Here is a 22,232-nt window from a genome sequence, read left to right as displayed (position 1 = left end):
TTAGATGTGCAGGACATCTAACCTGGGCTTCCATTGGAATTCAATAACGCATATAAGCAAGCCGATTATCGCAGTTTAAGCGTCAGTTTCCTGCCGCTAAAACGGCGATAATTTTAAGGAGATTCTTGCTAATATGCCCCATTGTTTTCAATAGGGGTACTAGCAAGATCGCCATACTATTTTAACAGCAGATTGGCATTAGTCATAAAAACAAAAGTAACAGAACTGCAGCGAGAGGATTCTTCCCTTCTGTTGTCTGGAAAGCTATGTGTAGTGAGAAACATTACAAGACAATTTGGCCTTGCTTAGGGCAAATGTGGATGGGAGGAGAGGAAGATGGACTTAGTGCCCTTTCACTACATGCATATGTATCTGTTCAAACAAGCCAATTGCAACCCCCCAGAACCCACAAGTCAGGATACAGGTTGCTTGGTGAATCCATATAGCCTTTATTCTTCAGCCACGTTACATATAAACAGATCTCTGTTGAATTCACTATACAATGTAGACTGGTAAAAATATGCAATTTCTCACTATTGCTATACAAATGATTAACAATAAATTGAAAATAAAGTTAAACGGCATATAACATAAAATCGACACAGGAAAAAATAAAATGAGATTTCTCTAGGTGGCTCCGGAGAGGTGACCTTATGCGGAGGACATCTGAGTTGCTTCAGGTTCCGGCAGGAAGTTTACTGCCTCTTCAAAATGAATCAGAGGACCCCTTCCACCAGGGCGGCAAGGCCGTTTCCCTTTTGTTGCACAAATATTACGTTTGTACAAAACAATGGCTTCTCCCATTGGAACTCCAACTCCATTTGTTATTCGATTTCCATTAGGTACCTAGGTACAAAATAACAGTTTGAGTATCAGAGGTAATGTTCATTTTCATCATTTGCTTAAAGATTTGCTTGATCGTGTCTGCCTCCTTAGGCCCTCGTTGTTAGAGAGTACAGTAATCTAGCACCCAAAAAAAACAGGAGTGCAATAAAAGCACCACCTGTACTTCTGATGCAGGCATAAATACCTGTTTATTTCAATAATGGAATCAGAATTAAGCCAAATATATGAGCCACTGAAGGATTGTTCCCTAAAGTCTGGGGACCTCTGAAGTTGCTACGGTGCAACTATGTACCTTTGTATAAAACTTTACAAACTTGAGAAGTGCAAATTTAGGAAAGTGGACAGTTTTAGTTTGCAGTAGCGTGAAACCATACCCGTTACTGCTCAAGACTCTGAGTAGAAGCAGGTGGAACAATGATGCTTGGCTGTAACACCAGTGGAGTCTCCTCCGCTATAGTGGAGGAGAGTCACCCCATTGCTTTCAAGCAGAGTGAGATGCAAAAACATAAAATTATAATAACTTGTAGTTATTATGATATTATGTTTGTGCTGATTTGCGGGTGGGCAAATGGATAGGGCTGCTCTGCAAGTAGGAAAGTGGAGGAGTGGTTTGCCCACTACTAGGTGCGCATTGATTGTTTGGTTGGCCCTCTCAGGCCACCCAAACCAGTCATGTGCACTTACCTACTTCTACATGCAGGCTGCATTACAGCCTGCATGGAGAACATGTTCACCCCTCCAGTCCTTGGATAAGCGCTGTGTCACAGCGCTCAGACCAATAACTGCATTGCAGGTTTGTGATTGGCTTAGAGGAGGGAGCCTGGCTGCCTGCTTCTTGTTGCTGAAGTTAGAGCCAGGATATCAGGAGCAGTGACGTGGGACCCGGCAATAGTAAGGTAAGTGATGTTTAGAAAAAAAATTCTTACTCCCTCCAGCAATTGCGACCCCCTATGACCTCCGCACCTGCCTCCCCACCCTCAAGCCATGCCGACTGCCACTGTGTAACACACTGGCTTTCAGGCTCTCAATGTATGGCTACAGTTGCCTACCAAACAAGTTGCTGTAATTGGATTAGAGGAAGAAGTAGTGGTATATGTAGATGAGTTTTAATTTGCTACAAAATAATGGTTAATTTAGGCATGCTTCAGTTTCCATAACTGGCCGCACATTGACATTTTTCATTTGCAATCATTCATGAAACGCTGCAGGAAAGTGCATGGTTATTTTAGGTCTACACGTTTACCATGTGCATATGTCTTTCTCTATTTCAGAAATTTAAAGAAAATATCACCTCAGCAATGGTCTCTGGGCAAGATGTACGACTGGGACATTTAGTGACTCGCAAATTACGCTCAATTGTGAGGTCTGCTGAGTCCAGCCACCCACCATACCTGAGAGGGTCAGCCATTCATAATCGGGTCACAAATTGTGAACGCCTCATTAATATTGATGAGGCATGCAATATCCCACCCAATTGTGTATTGCAAACATTGTCTCTGTGTTGGAAAACGAGGCAGTGTCTGTGAGGCCTGCACAAATAACATGTCACATTTGTCCTTCACTGGGAACCAAACACCCTTTTGTAGCGCTTGACTCTCAGAGGGTAGCGTTGCAGAGCAGTCTAAGGCCTACTCAAGGGAGGTGGTATGGGCTAGTAATCGCCATTACTGGTGCACAGAAATAACACTCAATAATTGATTGTCCAGTCTGTACTTTGCTTTATAAAAGTAAGAGTACATTTATTAAACACACACTGCTTAATACTATGCACAATTTACAAATAAACGTAAGCTGTTGAAATTACCTTGTGACATTGCATAACATCTCCAACCCTCCTGCAGGAGGGAGTGGGGTCTAGTACCACCACTCCCATGTATGCATATCATCTTGCCCCCTAATGCAGTGGGTTCACACAACCTGAAGTGAGGGCCCCGCCCGGGGACACATAACTCTGACTGAGCATCTCATACTGACCATTTAGTATGCACTTCTACATCTTGTGGCTAACAGTCTGGGTTGTTCCTCCCCTAATGCAGTAAGAAAAATACATGTTTGGGCATCACTTTAAATGAGGTACTTATCATAGATGATAACAATTATAATGCATTGAAATCACGGCCTCTAAAATGCATCACAGGTAAAATCACAGGATTATGCATATACAGCCAGACACCCTAGCAGGAATGTCCAGCAACATAACCCCATTTGACATCACCTTACACAGGTACTTCACATAACACATGTGACTTTCAGTCCCTCTGAAAGAAATAACATTAGTAAATGCATTTCTGGTGCAATTAAACCTCTTCACCTCCAGGGGATGCCCTCTTCCAGACATCCCCCAACTCAGCCCTTCCCACCTTGGTTCAGTCCCTAAGGCACCCACAGCTGAAGAACAAAAGTTTCAGCCACAGGATTCTGTTGGCACCTGGCTGAGCCCTTGAGGGGTTGTTTCTTGCTAGTCCCCAAGAGACTTGGGGGGGACTTTCATCTTCGTGCTGGGGGAGACTGCGTTGCTCCTGCAGCTCCCCCTGTACCTTGGCACCCATGTCGCAGGGACCATATCCTCCTGGGGCCCCCACAAGATGAGAAAAGGCTATTTTCCCTTGCGGGCCAGTCCGGGCCTGCAAGGCATTATTTGGCAAGTGGCTCCTACCAGTGCATACTATAGCAGGGGCTCGACCTCTGCTCCAGGGAGAGCCGCAACGCACTGCTGGTGGCCTCACCGCATCTTCAGTCCTGGCTGGCTCCCGGTCCTGCCTGCACCCTCGTGTGCGGCCGCGGGAGCCAGCGCTGCTCTTCTAGTCTACCCACTCCGGCGGGCAGACATGGCGGCAGCTGCTTGACCGGTGCATCTTCAGGGGAGTGCGACGGCACTCCCCCGCCTTCCTCCAGCCTTGCTAGGGCGTCTGGCTGTATTTGCGTAATCATATGATTTTACCTGTGATGCTTTTTAGAGGCTGCGATTGCAATGCATTATAATTGTTATCATCTATGATAAAAGTACCTCATTTAAAGTGATGCTCAAACATGTATTCTTGCTACTCCGTTAGGGGAGGAACAACCCAGAATGTTAGCCACAAGACGTAAAAGTGCATACTGTATGGTCAGTATGAGATGCTCAGTCAGGGTTATGTGTCCCCAGGGCAGGTGTACCTATTTTTAATACTTGTTGAGATGATGGGGTGGGTCGTCGCTGGGATGGTGCCAGTTGGCAGGGTCCTCGCTCCAGATTTTGTCAACCCACTGCATTAGGGGGCAAGATGATGTGCATACATGGGAGTGGTGGTACTAGACCCCACCCCCACTGCGGGAGGGGTTGAGATGTTATGTAATGTCACAAAGTAATTCCAACAGCTTATGTATATTTGTAAATTGGTGCATAGTATTGAGTAGTCTGTGTGTTTAATAAATGTACTCTTACTTTTATAAAGCAAAGTACAGACTGGACAATCAAGTATTGAGTGTTATTTCTGCGCACCTGTAATGGCGATTACTAGCCCACACCACCTCCCTTGAATAAGTCTTGGACTTCTCTGCAACGCTACCCTCTGAGAGTCAGGCACTACAATAGGGTGTTTGGTTCCCAATGAAGGACAAATGTGACATGTTATTTGTGCAGGCCTCACAGACACTGCCTCGTTTTCCAACACAGAGACAATGTTTGCAATACACAGTTGGGTGGGATATTGCATGCCTCATCAATATTCATGAGGCGCTCACAATTTGTGACCCGATTATGAATGGCTGACCCTCTCAGGTATGGTGGGTGGCTGGACTCAGCAGACCTCCATGTCGGGGACTGCTTTTCAATAAAGCAGTTTATTTTTAAATGCAGCCCACTTTTCTTAAAGGAAAACGGAATGCTTTTTTTTTTAAAATGAAACATTATTTTTTTATTTTTTAAGGGCAGGTAGAGGTCCCTGGGACCACTGTCTGCCCCTAAAAAATATTTCCCCCTGCATTTGCAAAGGAGAAGGGTTCCCCTGGGTACCCCTTACCATTTGCGAGTGCATTACCACCCTCTTGAAGAGGGCGGTAAATTGTGAGTGTTTTGCGACCGCAATTGCAGTCGCAAAACATTCTTACATAGGGTAGCGAGTCGCAATTAGGAAGGAATGCATTAGAACTCCGCTTCCTAATTGCCAGTCGCAAATCCTATTGAGTGAGGCGCAAATACATTGTGAGTTGCTAAATAGGGTTTGCACATGGCCCCATTCATTTTTGCATGTGCAAACGTGTAGCTAACCCGTTTGCGCATGCAAAAATGGGTCGTACATCTGGCTCTCTGTGTATAGGGATGTGCCTATCCTCACACCAAGCTGTCTCAACCCTAACGTAGTGTGTCTGGAGCCAGATCAGAGTATGTCTTGTGCACTACAAAGACTTTCCTTTGAAGTTTGTAACTTCAAAGGCACAAAGGGTTTAAGTATTGGACCTCTGACATCCCAAAATCAGAACACCACTGGATTGAGGACATTCTACCAGAAAGAAGAGTTGGATGCTGTAGGAGGGACTGCTACTCAGCCTGTTGCTTAGTTGTGCTGGCCTGCTGCTTGCTGCTTCTATCCTGGGAGTGATAGGACTAATCTTTGTTTTCTAAATCCTACTTCCAAGGTTCTCCAAGGGCTTGTGCATACTTACCTCCTGTTAAGAAGTCTCAGGGCCATCAAAGACTTCACCTATCAGTGCCCGGGCTCTTCGGTTGAATGTCTCAACTTGACAAATGGTGTCAATTCCAGTTCCTGGGCCCTTAGAGATATAATATGGAGATCTAAGGAAAATATCCATGCATTCACTCCCAGCGCCTGTTTTATCGATGCATCGCTGAAGAAGATTGGCACACCACCACTGCCTGCACCGAAGCTTGGTTCCCAATCAGCGCATCAACCACAGCTTTCACCGCAGGCCCCAGTTCAACGTTGCAGTGTGTCAGAAAAATTGCTGCAGCATGAGTCCCAGCACTGTGTCACTGATGTACGTGACACTGCTCCAACTCTGAGTTAGAACCTGTTTGGCAGCTGTAGAAATGACGCATCGCTGGCTTCGCGGCTGGAAAATGTACGTGGCACCTGCTTTGCAACTGTTGCAACAACACAGCAAGTCTGGATTTTCAACGCATCGTCCCTCGATACCGATACTTCATTGACACAGCAAAGCAGTATGGAACCGAGGCCGCATATCCAGAAATTGAAGCATCACCTCCTCTTCCAGTAAGGAACTGACAAATCACCTCCCCTGACAGTAAGGAACTGATGCATCACCTCCCCTGCCTTGCAGTAAGCAACCAACACTTCACCTCCCCTGGCAGTAAGGAACTGATGCATCACCTTCCCTGTGGAGTAAGAAACTAACACATCGCTTTGCTTTTCCAGTGCATTACCTCCCTTGCGCCTGTTTTGCCTTTTGATTTTTTACGCATCTGATGTACTTTGCGCAAAAAGAAATACATCCATAGACTTCGATGGACTGAACTTATTCTATTCAATCTTTGAAAAGCGATATCTTAACTGGTGTATTTTAGATGTTTGTCATTTTGGTCTTGTTTTAGTCAGACAAATATTGGCTATTGTTCTAAACTGGTGTGGACTCATTTGGTAGTGTTTTTGCTGTGTTAGTGTGTGCATGTACACATGCTTTACACATTACCTCTGAGATAAGCCTGACTGCTTGGGCCAAGTTACCATTTCGGTGAGCACGGGTTATCTTAGCTGTGTGACTCCCTTACCCTGACTAGAGTGATGTTCCCGACTTGGACAGGATGCCAACCACTACCAACTAGAGACCCCAAGGTGTAACCAATCTCAGATAATATTGTTTCGTTTTTAAAGGCATATTTATTTTGAATATAGCATTGAAAGCCTATACGAATAAGGAACTGAATGAAGAGGGGAACATTCCTGATTCCATCTTCCCTTCTGATATCAAAGCAGATAAACATGTTAAATTGCTCATCGACTTACTGTTGGGCATGAATGGGGTGATCGTAAAGTGGAGGGTTGACAGGGACAACCCAACATCCTTCATAAGAAGAGATGTCTCTGTTTTTTCAATAAATGATTATAATATCTCTACCTACGACTTCTTTGATAGATTTTCTCAGCTTCGTGTTCAATTTAATTATGGCAGTGACCAATGCGATAATTTTCTCAATTCTTGACTTACAGATCCAAAATTTAAACTGGTCACTAAAAGTTGGTAATCGCACTGCAAAAATTGATTGAAAGCAAAGTCAGATTTTCAGGTACTCTCGCAATGTTACCTCTCCATGGGATCACAGCATAGCTGGTAAGACAAATCTCATCCATGGCTTTGAGGATAGGATGTCTGCAGTTGTTCATTAGATACAGAGATCGTTAGAAATTGGGTTTCTGGGTGGCAGAGGTATTCATCCTGTCCGAGCAGGAACAACAATCCTAGTTAGGGTGGGTCACAGGACACCCTAAGTTTTCTTTGGCTTACCCTCTGGTAGGTTGAACCAGAGCAGTCAAGCTTAACTTAAGAGGCAATTTGTAAAGTATTTGTACAACACTTCAAACAGTAACACAGTGAAAGAACCACAAAAAGACTCCACACTACATTAGAAAAATAGAGCTGAATTTTATAGTCAAAACAAGATCAAAATGACAAAAATTCATCAAGAAGAAGTTGAGATACGAATTTCCAAAGAATACATGTAAAATAGTACTTAGAGGCAATTCGAGCTTAAATGGGTTATCTGGTTGCACTGGACCAGGGCAAAGAAGTTTAGGCCAACCGCGATGGAGGGTTGTATGACGTAACAACGCATACCTTTACAACGCCTACCTTTACAACGCAATTTTTACACCGCAACATCCACTACAACGCACACCATTACAACACATGCCATTACAACGAATACTTTAAAACTACCTTTACAATGCATTCCATTACAACGCATACTACATTTACAACGCATACCATTACAACGCATTACATTACATTGCATGTAAGGTAAGTATTGGATAGTGTAGGGGTAAAAATTACTATCCTAACTCCAGGGGGTGCAACAGTAGGGTAGGTTTTGGATAGTGTAGGGGTAAAAATTACTATTCTAACTCCAGGGGGCGCAACAGTAGGGTAAGTGTTGGATGGTAATTTTATGCGTTGTAATGGTATGTGTTGTAATAACTGAGTTGTAATGACATGCGTTGTAGTGGTGTGCGATGTAATGTCATGCGTTGTAATGACTGCGTTGTAAAAACATGCGTTGTAAAGGATTTTACGTTGTAAAAGTTGCGTTGTAATGGTAGTGTGTTGTAAAAGTTGCGTTGTAAAGGTTGTTTCCCGCGATGGAGCGCTGGCCAGATACAGGGATTCACTTGGGTCCTCTAAACCAAAGTACATTTATCCGGCCTTATGTTGACGTCTAACAAGATGCAAAGTGCAGCCAAACTGATGCGTTGGTTGCGAGCCACGCGGTGGGCGAGATACATCATGATTCTGCAACAATGGCGGTAATGTAATGGTTCCGAGTGTGAGGTACAGGTTCAGAAGCCGATGCATGGCTACTGATCCTTTAGCAGGTGATGTGTGAATTCTGGGTGTGATGGCTGGTTCGGCTCCACGCTTTGACGAGGATGAACCGGTTCCAGAGACGAAGATGTGCTGGTTCTGGCTGACGCAAAGGTGAAGATGTGCCCGTTCCAATGAGGATGTGCAGGTTCTGGTTGTAAAAGCACAGTAGGTCTCACTTCCAAGGGTCCAGGATTGGGGTGACAACACTTGGCAGAGCAGGCTCACTGCTTATAGACTTGAAATGCAGATACAGGTAGTGGAAGTGTTTGCTAACCCTGAGACTTAGAACAGGAGGACAGTCTGCAAGCCCTGGCTGTCACTCTGGGTTCAAGAGATGCCAGTCTAGTCCTTCTCACCTAGGTAGAAAAACAGCAGGCAGCAGGGCAGCTCAGCAAGGCAAGTGCACAGAAATGGAAAAGTCCAGCATAGCAGCAGTCCAGCAGAGTGGCAGTCATTTCAGCAGCACAGCAGCTCTACTCCTGAAGAAGGGCCACTGGCCCGAAATGCATTGAGGTTTACTTCAACATGATCACTCAGGAAATTATAGGAATTCTGTTGTGCTTTGGATTAAGTCCTGGATGGGCATGTCTGGGGCATTTAAAGCTCAGAAATCTTCAGCCTTTGTTCACAATGGATAAAAGTGATTTTGAAATAAACATGGAGTACATGGATGAACTTTCGTATCAAGTTTCTGGTTTACAAATGTGAGACAAAAAGTATGCAGTGCAAAGTGAAGCTGGAGCGTGACGACGCACCAGTTATTTGTAACTTTATCATTGTGTCATTGGGACATGACACACTTCTAGGTTGCACGCGACAACTGATTATGGATTGGAAAACAGTAAAATGTTCTAAATTGATATAAATGCGGAGTGCTTTCCATCACCTTTCTAACTTTCTAAAAGTGGCATATGCTAAACTATAATTTGAAATCTAACTTCACCATAAGTTGTGATTTTAAACTGTGAGTTCAGTGACACCAAATGTGAAATGTCTATCGCTTCACAATTGGGAATTACACTATTACACTGAAAAGATGTAATAAAGTAATCTCAATGTTATCCTACGAGAGAGATAGGCCTTGCAGTAGTGAAAAACGAAAGTGGGAGTTGTTCACTACCAAATCATGTAAAACTTAAAAGTACATGTTCTTACTTTCAAAAACATTGCACTCTGCCCTGTGGGTCATACCGGGTCTACCTTGGGGGTGACAAATGCATAAAAAAGGAAGATTTAAGTGTGGCAAGAGGGTTACTCAATTGGGTGGAGCACTGCAGGCCCGCTAGTAGCATTTAAGTTTTTGGCCCTTGGCATACAAAGGGGCACATGCATCATTCATAGGTTTTGCAATTCTTAATTTGCGAAAATTACCGAATCGCAAATTAAGAATTGCAAAATGCTATGCATCATTTTTTTCACTATTTATTTGAGAATCGGTAAAAATCGCAATTTTTACCGAATCTCAAATAAATAGCGAATTCCAAAGTGCATTTTCGCAATTCCCATTGATTCCTATGGGCCGAAAGGCCCATAGGAGTCAATGGGAAGGCATTTAAGAATTCGCAATTTGTTGATGCATTCCACGGGTGCAGGGGGGGTCCAAAGGACCCCCCCTGCACCCCTGAAATGTATTTGAAAGTGCATGTTTCACACACACATGTCCTAGGGACATGTGTGTCTGTAACATGACAGTTTAAAAAATTCATTTTTTTCATTTTTGAAAGATTTTCGCAAATTAACACGAGGGTCAACCTCGTGTTAATTTGCACTTCCAATTTCATAATTCGCATTTTTTTTTAAATTGATGCATTGCATTTAAGGAATCGCACAAATGCGATTCCTTAAATGCATTCGCATTTTTTAGAAATGCAAAAAAATGCGAATTAAGAAAAAAGTTTGATGCATTCCAAAAACGTATTTAGGAAGTGCAAACGGCCGAATTTACCGATTCGCACCGTTTGCACTTCCTAAATAGGTTGATGCATGTGCCCCATAGTGCAGTATACTAAGGACCTTAAGGAAATTACATATGCCAATTGAGGTTTAAGCCAATGTTACCATGTTTAGGGGAGAGAGCAGTGCTAATGCTTACAGAGTCCTAAAACCTGCAAAAACAAGGTCAGAGAAATGGTGGAAAGCAGCCAAAAGGACGGGAGAAGACCAGCCTAAGGCACTTAAGTATAATTGAGATTTAATAAACCGCTGAAGCAGAAGGCAAAAACACAAAAAGATCCCAGGTATGAAAAACTTCCCCACTAAATTAACAAACTATTGTGGCAACAATTCATCAAATTCACTGCTTTCAGGGGAAAAAAATTCTAATTTTATGGAACAATTGAGAAATATTTGTTCTGAAAAGGAAAATAGCAGACCAAAATTGGTTAGATTTACACCATGCTGGACTAAAGTGAAATTGCAAACTGTTTTGGAAGCTTATTGTGAAATCTAATGGTACTAAGAAATCCCAGTCTCCAATTTCTACTCGAGCTTTGGAGTGGCTCACTGGTTAGAGGCGGCAGACCTGTAAGCAGAGAACAGCCCGGGACCAGGGTTCAATTCCCGACACGGCAGGGTCTTGGACCAGGGTCAACGGACTCGATAATTCTCGCCTCAGTGCCTACTCTAACCAGGGAACACACTCGGTAACTCTGGGCATTAAGCTTGCCTCATCTCTAAAACGGCCCCCCACAGACGCCGGGGATGCCTGGTTTCACCCTGGAGATACCCAGAAAGGGACCATCTCACAGGGAAAACTAGGACGGGTTCCCCAGTGGTCTACAGCGCCAGGACACTCGGGTAGAGTAACAGTGCGCTTTACAAGTATCCCACATTTAACTAGTTTTCTATACGCTGTGCTGAAAACCTTTTAAAAAATATATATGAGACAGTGCTATTTTCGCTGCAAGCTTTAAACGTTCACCGAAAAATAATGAAACTTCTGACGGCTAAGCAGATCGAGGTACTTATAAATAGAGTAAGAACCCATGGTACCAGATATGATTCTGGTAAAACCCCAAAAAGAGGCTCCTGCATTTTGGAGCACATTTCTAACTCCCTTGTTTACATACTGCTACAAAAAAAGGCAAATACTGCATTCCTGGGCTGGGAGTTTAGCTGTCCCACTGCACAAGAAAGAAAAATTCCTGCTCTTTACCAAGTAACTATTGACAAATCACTCTTCTTGACACCATAGAAAAAATATTTGTGACTAGTATTCTGGAGAGCTTAGAAGAATGAGTCTATGAAACATGCGTCATCCCTTCTGTCCAAGCCAGCTTCAGATCAAACCATTCAGTAACAGACACCATTACCACTGTCTGAACCCTGATCGACAAATAAGTTGTGTCAAAATTGCTAATTTTATACACAGTTGTTATTGATTTTTCAGCAATTTTCAATAGGGTAGGCAGAGCATGTCTCTGTAAGAAAATGGTCTGACTGGACATATCCTCTAATTTATTAAGATTGATCACTGCTTTGCACTCATTCACTTGGTGTAACACTTTAATGGGTGGAAATAAAGGTTTAACCCCTAAAAGTATGATGAAAAGGAACTTGAAACAGGGCTGCATATTAGCTCCTCTTCTTTTTTAATACATCTTCATGATCTACCATCCCAATTTTCTAATATAAAGAATTTCCCTCCTAGTATTGCCTCTCAAGACCTGGACATTTTGTTTTATGCAGATGATTTGGTCATCTGTGATCTCACCACTATAGGTCTACCCTATAACATAACTTGGATGCTTTACATGTCTATACTGTGGATAATTTCTGAAATTAAATATAGGAAAGACTAAAGTGATGCCTTTCAGAGGAAAAAAGAAGTGCAGCTCTTTGAATTGGAATCTTAGTGGAACTTCTTTAGAAATCGTATATATATGCTTACTTGGGTACAGCCCTTACATAGAATTTAGAGAATGAGGTCAAATTTATCACATATAGGGAAGAAGGCTTTAGCCCATATTTGTTCTTTGAATACATTTTAGAATTCCTCTGGAAAAAGAAATGTTACGTTTCTTTTAGAATTCTTTTATTTTTATTTTATTTATTTATAACTTCACAGCAGCAAGATATCACATATCAATATACAAAAACCAGCAATGAACAGAAAATAACACATACAAAAGGATAATTCAAGTTTCAAAATAATCACGAAAAGATCCCGAGATGCTAATACGAGTCTGACGTTTTTTTAAGCCCTTTCATAGAAAATAAACTCCATTCTAACTCATATAAATTATAGATTTTTGCCCGCCAAAGTTCAAATGGTGGGGAATCTTTCTGCAGCCACTCCCCGGCAATACGGAGACGAGCGACAGTCATAGAGAAAAATATCAGCTATCGATGCTGGTATAATACAATCGAGTGATTATTAGCAGGCAGCATCCCTAATAACATCATAACTGGAGTTGTGGTCAGCCGAGTATTCATAAACAAAGACATAAAATTTTCTATGTCAGAGAGAAATCTAAACAATTTATCACAGCTAAAGAATATATGTAAGCTGTCAGCATTGTCTTCCCCACATCGGAGACACTTTCCATCAAACCCAGCACCCCATTTAGACATCCGAGCAGGGGTATAATATAAATCAAATAATGTCTTAAAAAATTTAACTTTCAGATTTGCTGACGGTAGAATCTCCCTAGAACTATCAATGAGCTTCTCAGCTGAAATATTTGGTTCTACCAGCTCTCTAGACCATTTGATATTATGTTTATCCAAGTCATCTGGTCTATCTGACATTAATAACTGGTATAACGCACCATTTTTCTCCTGTCGTCTAACCGTCTCTATAAGAGAGTGGGGCACCATATTAACATTAGTCCAAAATAGAAAGTCCCTTATCTGCAAAAATTTGAAAAACTGCACTTTGGGCAAGCCGTATTGTGTAACTAATTCATCAAAAGATTTACATACCCCATCAAGAGAAAAGAAATCCCCTAAATTCCTAATACCTTTTTTCTCCAACCCTGAGCTGTGTTATTTCAAAATATAGAGGGTAAAATCTTTACTGCATTCAGGGGCGTGTAATATGAGATTTTCCCCATTGAGTCAAGCATTTTTATTCTTTTCCACACTTTATAACCACTATGCAGAACTTTAAACCGTGTTTGTTTAAAGTAACTCCCAACCACTTCTTTAAATAAGCACTGTCTAGCAATTGGGCCCATGAGATTTTCAAAAATCGTTGGCGCCATAGCACTAGTTATAGCTCCCTCCCCCGTTAATAAAACCCGCATTTGTACCAAAAAACATGTATAGAAGTATAAAGCAAAATCAGGTATGGCTAACCCTCCTCTCTCGACAGGAAGCGTCATAAAACGCATCGCACGTCTAGGTCTAGCTTGACTCCAAATAAACTTTCCACAAATCAATTGAAGATATTGTAATCTGGCATTTGTCACTTCCAAAGGCAGTGAGCAAAATAGATATAGAACCTTAGTTAGGATATTCATTTTTATGATATTGCTACGTCCAATTAAAGTGAGGTGTAAGTGCCCCATCTATCTAAGGAATCTTTAACATTCTGTATCAGTAAATTCCAATTCGCATCCATCATTTCAGACATAGAGGATCGTATTTGAATGCCCAGATATGTCACCTCTTTTACTACCCGATCATCTATCCATACAATATTATCTAAACAGAAAATTTGTGTTTTTTCCACATTTGGCGGCCTATTAGGATGGCGGACGGACCTGCGTCCGTCCGCCACCCCGAGGTGGAGGAACCATCTGCAGGGGCAGCGGATGTCCCTCCGGTGCAATTAGGATGTGACCGCCACCCTGGCGGTCACATCCTGTATCTTTAACCTTGCGGTGGGTGCTGCTTGAAGCAGCACCCGCTGCAAGGTTAAAAATGCATGTTTAACATTTACATACACAAAGCGGCAGGCACCGCGCGGTGCCTGCCGCTTTGTTCATGTAAATGCTGGGGGGTACCATAGGTACTCCCCATGTGCACCCCCACCCCCCGAAACCCTGGGGGCCCGCAACGGGCCCCCAAACACCAAAGACCACAGGCTTTTCCACGGCAGAAAACCCGCTGTGGAAAAGCATGTTTCCGCATGCGTCCTAATATGGCTGGCGGTGTCTGATGGACTCCGCCACCATAGTAGAGCTTTTCCGCGGCGGGACCGCGGCGGAAAAGCGGCGAATGGTCTTCCTGTCTGCAGATGACCCCCCTCCCATCCTAATCTGGCGGGGGGTCTTTGCAATCACCACAGCGGTGAATCCGCATCATCCGGGCCAGGGGTGGCTTCCGTTGGCCCGGAGGATGCGGATTCACCGCAATCCTAATCGGCCCCTAAGTTTGTACCCGAAATTGATCCGAATTCTGTCGCTAACCGTTCAATCTCGGCAATCGCAAGAGAGGGATCCACAGTGGTAACGGCTATGTCATTCGCGTAAGCGAAGACAGAGAATTGATAATCATGAACCACAAATGGAGGAATGCAAGCATTATGAGCTAATTGTTCAACAAAAGGATTAATGTAGAGGGCAAAAAGTAAAGTAAAGTCCACATTTGTAAAGCGCACAATCACCCGTAAGGGTCTCTAGGCGCTGGGGGCCGTCGGGAAGATTAAGCGAGCTATTGCCCAGAGTCACATGGTGCTGGGCTAACCTGCCGCCGGAGCCGGGGATCGAACCGTGGTCCCCAGATTCCAGCGTCAGTCGCCCTGGCCGCGGCGCCACACCTCTTCAAGAAGAACAGGGGAGAACAGGGGCAGCCTTGCCTGGTGCCCCGGGTAATAGACACTGCATCTGATAATAAACCCATTGCAGATATGTTGGCAGTAGGAGTACTATACAGGGATTGCAGGGCTGTAATGAATTTGTTACCAAAGCCACTTTGGTACAGCAATTGCCACAAGTAGTACCATTCCATACGATCAAACGCTTTCTCTGCCTCTAATAAAATCAAAGCTAAATCCCTCTTTTCCGTACAAGCAATATCAAATAATGTTATGACTTTGTTCACATGTGTGACAGTTCCACAGTGAGGAATAAAACCGTGTTGGTTTAGAGAGACCAATGGAGTAATTACTTTAGATAGTCGATTTACCAGGATCTTAGAGTAAATCTTACTATCGCAATTTAATAGCGAAATTGGGCGATATGATCCCACCAAATCCGGTGATTTAGGCAGATGTCCTAATTGTGCTGCGCGAAAGACATTCAGCATCTCATCCTTCATTTGATGAAAAAAAAGCCTCTAGTCCTCAGCAGGAATCCTATCAGGTCCTGCCGCTTTCCCTAAGGCTAGACTGTTAACTGCACTTTCTAGTTCAATCATAGAAATCGGGGAATCAAGTTGCTCCGCAGCCAGAGGATCTAATTGCAGCAATTCTTTTATAAATTTCTAAGGTGACAATATATTATCTTATGCACTTGAGAGCATTCCCTTCAACAAGGGGTCATCTTCGAACTTTTACTAAGGGAAGATTCTTTCTCTAGGTCAAGCATTACGCCTGGAATTTGCTTTTCCTAGTGCATTTACCCTTACCATGGAATTTTTAATCAGATGGGCCTAAAATTTAATTCATGTCTCTGCCTGCACTCGGAGTGCCTTGTTAAGGCAAGAAACCTTTGATGCATGTACGAAAGATTACACTTTTAATACAAATCTCAAGGTAGCTTTAGTACAACTAAAATGTTCAAAGCCTCATCTGCAGTTGTGAAGTCCTGCCCAACTTAAGCTATTTTTTTTTTTAATGCAACTGATAACCTAAGTTATTCCATTGATACCACAAACTGTTTTAAAAAATATATAAACCTTTCCCTGTCTAGGAAAGTGCCTCTTTTGACATGGTTAGCCCCCACTTTTTGCCTAATGAATGACGTAATTTCGAACTGTGAGTGCATGGGTCCCTGTTGAACAGGTTCCAAGTGCCAAATCTCTTTCCTAAAACTGTACCATGATTGGTACAACTTCAGCCACCCACGTAAGTCCCTATAAATGGTACCCTTGGTACCTAGGGCATTGGGACAGAAGAGGGTCCACTGGGCTGCTGCACAAATTATCCCACCCCAGAGACCCTCACCAGGATATTGTAAGTTCACAGGGAAGCCATAGAGAGTAAATGGGCAGGATAGCTGTCATTAAGGGTTGTTTCCTAGCTCCGTTATGGCTTCACTGTACCCTAAGATGTTTGGTATCAAGCATCTCCTCTTAATAAATCCTCACTGATGCCAGTGTTGGAATAATTATTAAATGCAAACAGGAAAAATTTTGAGGGTCCCCTGCAAACATACCAAACGCCAGTGTGGTCTCTGACTAGTCTTAGCCAGCCTGCCACCACCGGACATGTTTCTGACCTCATCGGTCAGAATCCAAAGAGTAGACTTGGGGCGGGACAAATCTAAACCTTTTGCCCTCCCTTGCGTGGTGCCGCAATGGTCCTCCCTGAGCCCAATGCTTTTTTATATATATGTTAGCCCACTGGCGGCTTTGATAAGATCTTTCGGTCTGCAACTCACATCCTACGCAGATGAGACACAAATTGTGTTATCTATACAACAAGGGACCCAAGATGATATGGCATCAAGGTGTCATGACTGTCTGAAAGACATCTCTGGATGGATGGCCTCCAACTGCCTAAAATTGAATGCAGGCAAGACTGAGGTCATTATATTGGGGAACAACCCTAACATCTGGACACCTGATATGTGGCCTGAAGCCATGGGAAAGCTACCAGCTCCCGCTGGTAAGGCAACAAATTTGGGTGTGATCATGGATCAGAAACTTGATTTCGGGGACCAGGTTAGCGAAGTTGTATCTACCTGCTTCTATATCCTTAGGATACTTAGAAAAATCTAATGTTTTCTTCCAGCCGCTGGCTTCAGGACAGCAGTCTCAGCCCTCATTCTGTTGCGCTTGGACAACTGCAAAAGGGTTGGGGGAGTCTGCGTACTCCTGCAGCTCCCCCTTCACCTTTGTACACCAACAGCAGTGGCCCCATCTTCCTGGGGCCACCACACCGAAATAGCCCAGTTTCTTTGCTGCCAGGCAAGGCATTATGGGGCGCTCCTTCTTGTCTCACTGCATATTATAGCAGCGGCTCTCCTGCTGCTCCAGGAAGAGCTGCGCTGCCCCATGCAGCCTCCGGTCCCTTCGCCCCTTCGGTGGGGGACTCAGTCCCACTCAGACCCCCAGGTTAGCCCTGCAGCTCGGGGAGCCCACCCCCAGCGGCTCTTGCTGTTTTTCCTTTTCCGGGGTCCGGTCTCACCCGGACCCCCAGGTGAGCAACGGTAGCTCCGGGAGCCCACCCCTGGCTGCTGCGAGGGTGTATCGGGGGCCCGGTCCCACCCGGGACCCTCACTGCAGGCCCGATGGGGAGCCGCTTGGGAAGCCCACCCCCAGTGGTTCCCGCCGGCTCCCCCACTGGCCAGCACCCTTGCCTGCTTCTGCGGGAGCCGGCACCCTTCTTCTGGTCTGCATGCTCCAGCGGGCAGACACGAGGCTGCTTCCCTGCTCCCGTGGGTCTCCGGGGGAGTGCGACGACACTCCTCCTCCTTCCTCAATTCAGGGCCCGGAGATGGGGTCCCAGGCCTCCGAACATCTTTGAGGGGGGCGCAACAGTGCTTCTCTCATTCCAGAGACCTCGGGGGCCAGCGTGGGCTCCTGGCACACCGGTGGGGCTATTTTCACAGGGAGCGTGGCAGTGCTCTCCAGCTGTTTTTTTCCCTCTTCGGGCCCGGAGTTAGGATAATGGGTCCCTGGATAATCCTCACGAGGAGCGCGACAGCGCTCCTCAGCTTTGTCTTCTCTCTGAGGGGGGGCACGGCGGCGCTACCCCTCCTCCAGTGGCTTCTAGGGGCCAGGGTGGGCGCCTGGCATCCCCTTTTGGCATAATTTCACAGGGAGCGCGATGGCGCTCCCCGTGTTTACTTCATGTGGGGGGCAGCCCCTGGGACCTGACCCACCCCGGGGGCACATTCAAGACCGGTGGAGGAGCCCCACGCGCTTCATCGTCGGTCTACTTGGAGGGCAAAGGTCGCCTACATTCAGGGGGCATTTCTCAGCCCCCAGGGGACCGATGTTCGCCATTCTGGCCTCTTCTTGCTCCTGGTGGCGTTCCCCAGGGATGTATGACATTACAACGCATGCTTTTACATCACATGCCTTTACAACACGGTTTTTACATCGCAAACCTTTACAACGCATAGCGCTTTGGGGTGCTGGATGGTGAAAAGTTTAATTTACTATTCCAACTCCAGTCCCCGTGGACACTAGGGAAGGTGTTGGATAGTAAATTAAACTTATTCCCTATCCTAGAGCGCCCCCCAGCACAATGCGTTGTAATGGTTTGCGTTGTAAAAGTTGCGTCGTAAAGGCACTGCGTGGTAAAAGTTGCGTTGTAAAGGATGTTTCCCGTTCCCCAGCCACTGGGAGCACTTTCCTTTGCCCTCCAGGTCTCACAGAGGGTGGATTTCGCAGGGAGCTGTCTTCATTGGCTCGCTGCGCCAGCCTTTTGCCTGGCTCTCCTCCTGGGCCTCTCTTCTCCCTGCGCAGAGGCCCCTGCTTCTGCGCACTGGTCCTGGACTCTTCTCCTGGCACTGTTCAGGATCCTGGGACAGTCAGGGGGTTCATCCTTCCAACTGCCCATTGACCCAGGCTCCTGCACCCTCTGCCTCAGCAGACCACACCCCAGAGAGAACTTCTCTTCCTGTGCAAACACTCTTTAAAGTTTGGGGAGGGGGCTGGCAGGAAGTCTCTGTTTGTCCTATCAAACAGCGACACATCACTTCACTTCCCCTGCTCTATACTTCCTGCACAGGCCTCTGGGTTTTGTTCAAGATGGCGACGTCCAGGAGTCTCCTGCCACATGGTCTCTGAAAGCTGCTTCCCCGCGCTGCCTTTTCCCTTGAGCAGCCCGGTGCCTGGCACCCGGTGACAGCTGCTGATGAATGAGCCTGTAGCTCCACCCATCTTCTCTTCTTTGGAGAGGAGGCCTTTGCTCTTGGAAGGAAGGTCATTAATCCAGCCTGCTGGGGTCAGCCCCCAGAGCTGACTCAGAGAAATATAACATTTCTGGATGACCCAAAAGCAGTACAAATATGACTTTGGACTCTGCAGAATACTTCTTCTCACATAGGTTACAGTGGACTTTGGTGCATGTCTGGAATTTATAGGCCCTAGGAAAGTAAAACTAGCCCATGTGCTCCCTATCCTCATAAGAGAATAATGGAATAAAAACTGTAAAGCACACTGACTTTCCCTGGCATGTGTCTTCCCTCTGTATAACGCATATTCCCTGTCACCATCCAATTCTGCATAAGTCCTGCCACACCACTCACTTTGTAGCTGCTCCTGGGCTGCGCACGCCAGGAATCTCCCCCTGCGCAGCCCGAACACTTGTGCACAAGCATGTACAGATGTGTCTGCATGTAACTAGCCCTGTGCCCCTTACTCCAGCTACTGCGCGGCGGCCTAGTCAATCTAGGGGGACACCAGTAAGATCCACATGCAGTCTCTTTCATCATGAGTTCACTGTGGGTGAGTCCCAACTTATGAGGGTCTCCCACACTAAAAGCTCAACAAATAGGTGTTCAAAAAGCGAAAAATCCTGGCGGCTCAGAGTGTCAGAACCACCTTCTAACAGTTTCTGTTCTGGTGATGGCCTGTGAACTTTTCTGGCCTTTAGGTCAAGCATCAACCGGTTTACAAGTGGAAATATGAGCAGTGTAATAAAGAAAAGACAGGAGTACTAATTTTATTTGTATTTATATATAACGATTTCAACTCACCACTTGTTTGTACAAAACTGGTTGTGATCGATTTATTTAAAACTGTGCAGCGCTTCATTGCCACTCAAGCATTGTGCTGTATTGTAATTGTTTCACTGTATGACTACTTAAATACAATCACATCACAGATTTTTTATAGTTTTTTTCCTTATGTTGCTATTTTTCAGTTGAGACTCATTGATTAGATCTTTAATAAGCTTACAAATATCATTTACCGAATGTCACACTGCATTCTGATTGCATAAATGAGGCTTTAAATATTTACCATATGGGCCATTATTTCTTGATAACACTTGTGTTTTCAGCTGCATTTCAGAAACTCTGAAATTCTGCAGCAACGTCATATACATAGAAAGCACTCAATTGTATGTACATGTTACTACTAATCTATCAGGAATTGTGATGATATTAATGTTGCTATTAATGTTTCATTACTAACACTGCTGGTTCATTTTGCTTACCTGTGTGTGCATTGGCTCACTTTTCTGCAGATCCGACAGGTAAGCTTCGTCCATTGGGCTCCTGTAGAAACCAGTGCTCACGTCAGGATCGCCAGCGTGAGCACTCCTCGAGACATCTGGCGCAGGCGCAGAGTGAGACTCTGAAGCCACAACGAGTAACAGCACGAGACAGAACCAGGTCTCCATCTTGCTGCCTGTCCAAAGTGCCGAAATCCCCAATTTAGAGGAACATCTAATAATGTTCGCCTGGTTTCCGTCTGTGCAGTTGGACGCTCTCTCTGACTGTGACAACGCATCTAACTTCAGGGCGGTCGTGTTGCTCTTAAAGTTTCGATGTGCGCATCTGTCGCCATTCGCTACTTCCTCCTTATGCTCTATTGCAAGTGGTCCATTTCGTAAAGACTTGATGTGATTATGTAACTTCCTGTCAAAGAAAAGCTTTTAGCCCTTGCTTTACAGTAATTTTTTCAAAACTCCTTTTATTGTGCATTTGCTTATATACATTCATTGTACAACACAGAGCGCAATTGTGTATTGACCGTTTTGTCGTACCGCCGTATTTACGAATCTACTCCAGCTCCATCTTAAAGCATTTCAATAGTATATGCGCTATAGGCTGGTATATCAAGTAGTCTGAGTTTCTTATGCGAGCACAAGAAATGTGGTTCCATTAACACAAATGAAAAGTAAACTCAGTGCTTTAAATGGGCCGGTACTCACCGGTACTGAGTACCGGCACTTCTGAATTTTCAGGCCCTCAGTACCGGCACTTCTCATTAGCCCAGAGAGAGTACCGGTACCCTAATAAACGGGACTGGAGGCTCCGGTTATGTCTCTCCAATTGCACAGGGTAGATGCGCTCTGTAAGCGCGCCAAGCCTTTCCCTGCTGGAGATTCCAGCAGCGCCCATGTGAATACCTGAGACCGTAGGGGTCTAAGAGGGCTTGCTGTGCGTCAGGCAGTGATTAATAGGACAGGGTCTAGACAGACCCTTTCCTGTTGATCACAAACGCAACGGCCATTCAGCTGAAAGTGCTTCAGCGTCACCCCCGCCCCTCTCAATCAGGTGTGTAAATTGGTTAAGAAAGACAGTCAGTAATCCAGTTGTATTTAAAATATTGATGGCACTGACTGTACTAAAGCGAGTGGCAGCCCAACAAAATCCTCTGCCTTCGCCAAAGCCGGTTTGCTTTGCATCTTTTTATTCAGGACATGCAGTGCTTAATTTGTGCCGGTGCTTAGCACCTGCACATATTTTAACATATTTTTACATATTTTCAGGGTCGGCACTGTAGCTATCTTTTACGCGGACAGCTGTGGTGCAGATACTTTTTCAAAGAGGAATGAAAGCACGCAGCAGGGCTGCTGTATTTTTCTCAAATCATCTTCGAGCTGCTTTTACTTTTACCCGCTTCATCCTAAGGCCGGCACCCTGCATGAGCCTCTAATTAGATAGGTATTGGTAGGGGCTGACTACTCTGCTGGGGGGAGGCAAGCTTGGAAACGCAGGCCTAGGACGATGAAGGAAGGTGACGTGCAAATACAAATATGCGTACATTACGCTAGCCTGTGTGTTCAGCTTAGTGTCTACTAATACCATATTTCACTACGACTGTGGCTCCCCAGCTGA

General features: G+C 44.9%; 1 long non-coding RNA gene across 1 annotated transcript; it reads right to left on the bottom strand.

Annotated features, from left to right (window-relative positions):
- Positions 1-429: 429 nt before the first annotated feature.
- On the bottom strand, positions 430-20,953 carry LOC144785180 (uncharacterized). Its single transcript, XR_013601798.1, has 2 exons — positions 20,603-20,953; positions 430-846 (listed from the first exon to the last, which is right to left on the bottom strand). It is a non-coding gene; the product is annotated as an uncharacterized LOC144785180 (long non-coding RNA).
- Positions 20,954-22,232: the final 1,279 nt, after the last annotated feature.

Source organism: Lissotriton helveticus, chromosome 10, assembly GCF_964261635.1.
Source record: "Lissotriton helveticus chromosome 10, aLisHel1.1, whole genome shotgun sequence".
Taxonomy (NCBI): domain Eukaryota; kingdom Metazoa; phylum Chordata; class Amphibia; order Caudata; family Salamandridae; genus Lissotriton; species Lissotriton helveticus.
This window is presented reverse-complemented; position numbering and strand designations above follow the sequence as displayed.